This window comes from Acomys minous (assembly GCF_964271855.1).
Source record: "Acomys minous genome assembly, chromosome: 12".
Lineage (NCBI taxonomy): Eukaryota > Metazoa > Chordata > Mammalia > Rodentia > Muridae > Acomys > Acomys minous.
Window position 1 is genome coordinate 64,210,898 of NC_140493.1, and position 6,000 is coordinate 64,216,897.

The 6,000-nt window shown below is 39.6% G+C and overlaps 2 pseudogenes across 2 annotated transcripts in view; one reads left to right on the forward strand and one right to left on the reverse strand.

Moving 5' to 3' along the window:
• Positions 1–1,346, forward strand: part of LOC311579595 (syndecan-2-like) — a 32,697-nt pseudogene extending 31,351 nt beyond the window's left edge. The window contains exon 6 of the transcript XR_014783682.1: positions 1,249–1,346. The product of XR_014783682.1 is annotated as a syndecan-2-like (transcript). The remainder of the gene's footprint in view (positions 1–1,248) is intronic.
• A 2,988-nt stretch (positions 1,347–4,334) lies between these two features.
• On the reverse strand, positions 4,335–5,305 carry LOC311578433 (large ribosomal subunit protein uL18-like; annotated as a pseudogene). The gene has a single exon. The product of its transcript is annotated as a large ribosomal subunit protein uL18-like (transcript).
• Between the last annotated feature and the right edge of the window lie 695 nt (positions 5,306–6,000).

Here is a 6,000-nt window from a genome sequence, read left to right on the forward strand (position 1 = left end):
GAGAGAAGCAGCATGGGAGAATGGTAAAGTAGAAGGATCCAGAGGGTGGTAGAAACCTACAAGTAGAACATTATGATAGGCAGATTTGGGCCCAGGGGTCCCACTCAAACTAAAGCACCATCCAAGGACAATACAGGCAGTAAACTTTAAACCCCTACCCAGATCTAGCCAATGGACAGCACATTCTCCACAGTAGAGTGGAGAGTGGGATATGACTTTCTCACATACTCTGGTGCCTCACCTTTGACCATGTCCCCTGGAGGGGGAGACCTGGTGGCACTCAGAGGAAGGATAGCAGGCTACCAAGAAGAGACTTGATACCCTATGAGCATATACAGGGGGAGGTAATCCCCCTCAGGAACAGTCATAGGGGAACGGAATAAGAGGAAAATGGGAGGGAAGGAAGAATGGGAGGATACAAGGTTTGGGATAACCATTGAGATGTAACAAGAATAAATTAATAAAAAAATAAATAAGAAAAGAAAAAATAAATAAAACTTTTTGCCTTTTGTAGGTATAATGGTGCAATTTAGCTTTGAATGACTGCAATAAAGGTAGTTTAGTGTATATTTGATCTTTTTCAAATATGTAAACCTTAACTTCTACTTTCTGCAATTTTTTACGTGTCAGACTATGCATTTTACACTTCTTTATTTTTCACTACCTGTAGCTGCAGGCAGATATCCAACAAGAAATTAATGTGTGAAATTGTATTATTACCACAAAACTGTTTAATTCTAGCTATCTAATCAGATTTTCTTTTGTGAGGATTTGATATAACTGACAAGCCTCAGCAAAAGCAAAGATGCTAGCAGCATTTTGAGAAGTTGCTGTAGATTCGTTGTCCACTGTACTTGTTAATTTCTTGCAATCTGGACATACAAGAGTTTAAAGAAAAGAGATCAGTTTTTTTTCTTAAATTTAAGTTGTAAACATCTCTTTAAACAATGAAGTCCCTATGTGACTTGTTGGTTGCAGACTGGTGTTAATGAGCATATGTGTGTGTGTGTGTGTGTGTGTGTGTGTGTGTGTGTGTGTGTGTGTGTGTATCAGTTTTTAATTGGTATTTTATAGGCATAGACAATTTTAATGGTAATGTTTGTAGTCTTATAGATAGATGTAAATTGTAATTTGGGTACAAAGTACTGAATAAATCATGTGGCCTAATATTAAAAATATCACTTATAAATGTTGTACATTTATTACATGTACATCTCCCTTTTGCTATGACTGACCGTCTGCTCTCAGTGAAGGCATGGGTTGGATTTCTGAGTATCCCACAGTGTCCATATGTCAAGACCAAAGAGCCCCTCACCGAAGATGTTTATTACCAGATCCACCTCTGAATTGGCTAGAAGTGTACTGTCATCCTGTGTGTGTCTAGGTATAGGGATAAGAAGCCTGCCAGGGGATTTCAGGCTTTGAAATCTTTATAGCATAGCTACTGGGAATATTGACACAGATGTCTTCCTTTGCAATTTACTCTTAGAAGAATAAATTCCAAAGAAGTGAGGGGACCTTTCTGGAAGTAGGTATCTGGGTCAGTCCTATAGAATCATTTCTTTGTGAAAACTCCCCTGGAGATTGGCAGAAAAACCCTTTGTGGAATAGTACAGTCACTGTGTGAGGCAGGAGGGAAGGGTAGGGAGGCTCGGGGTGTTAAATGGCAGCCTTGTTAATTAGTATGGATGTTGCTAGGAAAGTAATACGAGAGGAAGAAATAGAGGGATGGGAGTACCCTGGTTGGGACTCACTGTACAGAGCATTTCTTTTTCCTGTTCTATTTTCTATTTTACCATTAATCTTATTTTTAGACTATGAGCCATGGGCTAAGAAAGAAGACAGCAAAAGTGGCAACTTTTCCAGCATAAAATTTACTTTTAATAAAGTTTGACTATTTCATTTGAGAACTTTCCCTGGACTTGTCACAGAACTTGTTCAAACAAAATTAAAGTAACACTTGGAACAGTGTTGCATCTGAATCCATAATGGCCTTAACTCCCAAATTCCTGTCCAATTACATATGTAATTCACCTTGTTTAGGATGACTAAAAGGAAATGATAAGCCCTTCCAAAACTGTACATGGCCCCTCAATTACAGAGGCCGAGAATGCAGTGGGTGTACCTCTAAATGGGCAAAACAGAGAAATTCTACTTGTAGAATAACTTGCTTGGGATATCTGTGCCAGGAAATAAATTCTGGCAATATTTTGTCACTGCTGTAAAGCAAATTTGTTAAAGTGCCAAAATAAAGTGTGTCATGCCAAAAGTAAATCATTGTATAGACTCACATCCAGTTTTCTGTATGCTTTCTGCTCAGTTGTTTTTGGATTTTTTTTAACTTTTAAAGTACAGTAAATAATATCATAAAACTGTTAGTAGTCATGGAATTTAGGAAAATTTTGATAAAATATAAATATTAAAGCCAGTGTGGTATTTCCTGTTTTTTGTACCACATATGAATGAGCTTCCTTGTGTGAGTATTGCTTTTTGTTTGAGAGATTTGCAGGATTCACACTGCCCTGTTTTCAACACATGGTGGGGAAATGGGAAGATTACATTAAAAATAAAATGTTTAGTTACAGGTAGAAAAGTACCCAAACCTCAAGATTATGGCCTGGTTAATAAAATTGAATTTAGCTGTAACAAGACAGAAGGTGCCTTCAACTTATATTAATAGTTGAGAAACTGTCTTCTAGGAGCTGCATTGACTTTGTCACTTGGTCCCGCAACCTTGATGAGGATACACTGTAGTCAGTGCAGATGGTTTAAGGTGTAGGAAAATGGTGACTAAGTAGAACATAGGCCTCGTACAGACAGGCTAAAGAAGCTAAAACTCCCTAAAAATAATAATCCATAGTTCTTAGGTGATTATTTCTTCAAAACCTTAGACATTTTCCAAATACAAGAAAATTTGGGGAGGAGGGAATAACAATATAGCACCTAAAACTGTCAAAAGGTCAATCAACAGATTAGTTTGGTATGCTGGTTAGTTTTTTGTTTGTTTGTTTAACTTGACACAAGCCGGGGTCATTTGGGAGGAGGAAATCTTAATTGAGGAAATGCTTTTATACAGTCAGCCTATAGGTCAGTCTGAGGAGGCATTTTCTTGATGGATCATTTATGTACAAGGACCCAGGTCACTCTGGATGGTGTCAGCCCTGAGCAGGGATGAGCAAATAACAAAGAGCAAGCCAATGAAGATCGCTGTGCCAGGGGCTCTGCTTCAGTTCTTGCCTCCAGGTTCTTGCCTGCGTTGCTGGCCTGTTTTCCCTAAATAATCAATGTGTCAGGGAAAAAAATATAAGCCAAATAAGGCCTTTTCTCTCTGAGTTGGTTTTATCACAGCAACAGAAAGCAAACTAATACATTCGATAAGCAGGATCATTTTTTTTAACCTTATTAGAGTTAAATACTGGAGTAGAAGCAGTATATTTTTCAAAATATTTGGGTGGCACATGCCTACATGATCAGCTGCAAGGGAGACTAAGTCAGGGACTAACTTCAGTCCAGGAAGTTGTGACCAAATTGGGCAGTACAGGAATGACACCTCCCCAAAACAAAGGAAAGGTTGAAGTGCTGGGTTGAGTCTAAGGGTGCAGTTCTGGCAGATTATCTGTTCTGCTTTATATGCATCCAGAAGGCCCTGGGATCGATCCTCACCACCCAGCAAAATGAAAGCAAACATGGAATCAAGGACAATGCCTAGTGTGAGAGTCTCAGTTCTAAGTCTCTAGCAAGCGACTGTGAGAGCCTAGGCCATTTCCAGTGAACTTGAATCAAGACAAATGAAATGCAGTTAATTCATATTAAGTGACTAAAATGCTTTTCAATGTTAACTATTTTATACTAATCATGAAATTTGAGACTTGGTCATTTCCAGTTTCTGAGGAATCAGATTAGGCCTTACAGAAAAATGTAAAACAGGTAGATTTAGGTAAAAACAACAGTCAAATGAAGTTTGTCCTATTACCTTCTGACAGGGTCAGTGTCACTCTAAGGATTTTAAGGTCTCATTTCTTGTTCCCTGTCCTCTGTAGCAGGCCCTTTTATGACTAAAGAATCCTGGTGTCTTTGGAAGCTATTTTATTTCCTCTTATCTGGCAGAAAGGCTGTAACCCAAGCTGCCAGTCCAGCTCAGTATAAACAAAGCAAAACTTTAGGCTTTGGTGCTCTGAGCATACTGAGCTCAGGATTAATTGGTTCCAGTTTTGTTAGTGAAATAGTTCACTACTACAGACATAATACAGTGTGAAGGACTAAGTTACTAGGTATGCTGTGGTTTCAAAGTCTCAGTTTCTTCAAACACCAAACAATTATTTCTTTCCTTTTTTTTTTCTGCTTGGCCAATATGTTTATTGTCTTTATGAAAAAAAAAACCTCTTCATAGAAAACTGCTTTAGCTCTCAGCAGCCCGCTCCTGAGCTCTGAGGAAGCTTGCTTTCTTTTGAGCAACCCGATCTTTCTTCTGGGCAAGGGACATTTTAGGACGGTTCCACCTCTTCTTCTTCACTTCTCTCTTGGGCTTCTTCTCATAGACCGGATTCTCTCAGATAGCAGCATGAGCTTTCTTGTACATCTCCTCCATCATGTCTGGAGTGATGTTGTTCTTTATGAACTGAGGGAACTGTTTCTTGTATGCATCTTCATCTTCCTCCATTAGGTACTGCATGTAGTCTGCAACGTTCTGACCCACAATGTGCTTCTGATACACTTCTGCATTGAACTCCTTGCTTTCAGAGTCATAACTGGGGAACTGTTTGGTACTATGAGGGATAGACAAGCCTCCATCCACAGCTCCCTTCAGGGCCCCAAAAACTTTGTTGCCAGTTGTATTTCGGGGAAGACCTGCATTCAGATAGCAAGTGAAGGCACCAGGCTGACTGTCAATGCTTTCCACATTGTGCTCATCTCCAGTCACCTGCACCTGGCCTTCATAGCTCTTGTACATGCCAAACCTATGGAAAAGCCTGCGGGCCAGCAGCAAACCAGTGCAGTAGGATGCAGCATAATTTGTCAGGCCAACTTTCACATTGTACTTTGGCAGTTCATGTGCATACGCTGCACAGACTATCATGTCCCCTTTTATACGGGCGTACACAATATGTCAGATGTGTCTCTGTTGGTGACTCGGACTATCATCCTGTACTTGGGTGTGTTGTACTTATTTTTGTTCTGGATCACCAGTCGTTTCCAGGCGTAGTAGTCAGTTTTACCCTCTCGCTGTCTTCTGAATCTCATTTGGTACCTCTTAAAGTAGGCCTTATTCTTGACAACTTTCATGAACCCCATTCTGCGGAATATACAACCCAAACAATTATTTCTTTTGTTTTGTTTTTTTTTTGTTTCTTTGTTTTATTGTTTTGGTTTAAAAAAAAAACAGCCTTAAGCAGCTGAGGCAGTTTTCAAATTCCCTATGTTGTGAGGATTACCCTACCATTCCACCTTCCAGTCCCCCTACCTTTACCTCTAACATGCTGGGCATGTGGGGATACACACCAAAAGAGATGGCTAGCCCCAGATAAACTGGTAAATTGTGCTTTAGACAGTTTCCATCTTTACTCCAGGGCTCTGGCCTTTGGAGTAGCCATTAACTTAACCATGAACAATTACTGAATTGAAAGAAAAGAGCCAAAGTAGAGCTATGTGTCCTTTTACCACAATTTTAATGGAAAATTCAAGTTATATATGTAGTTAAGGTCCAGAGTATGAAGAAATTCAACCCTACTTTGTGGCTAAAAGACAGAGATGTGTTCACCCATCTGGCCTGGTCAGAAAAAAATCTCTTAAAAGGGGAAAGCCTTGGTGATACTGATTCAGATGTGCTAAAATCAGAACAAGCCACCTTCCAGGATAGAAAGGGGATGATCTTGGTGTCTTCGAGGAACATAGCTTACAAATCCATTGCTAAGAGGGAAGAATCAGTGAGAAAGAGGTGACAGAAGGAGACAGAGATGTAGAATCACTTCCTAGCTGGTCTCTCTTTCTATTGTGTGTTTT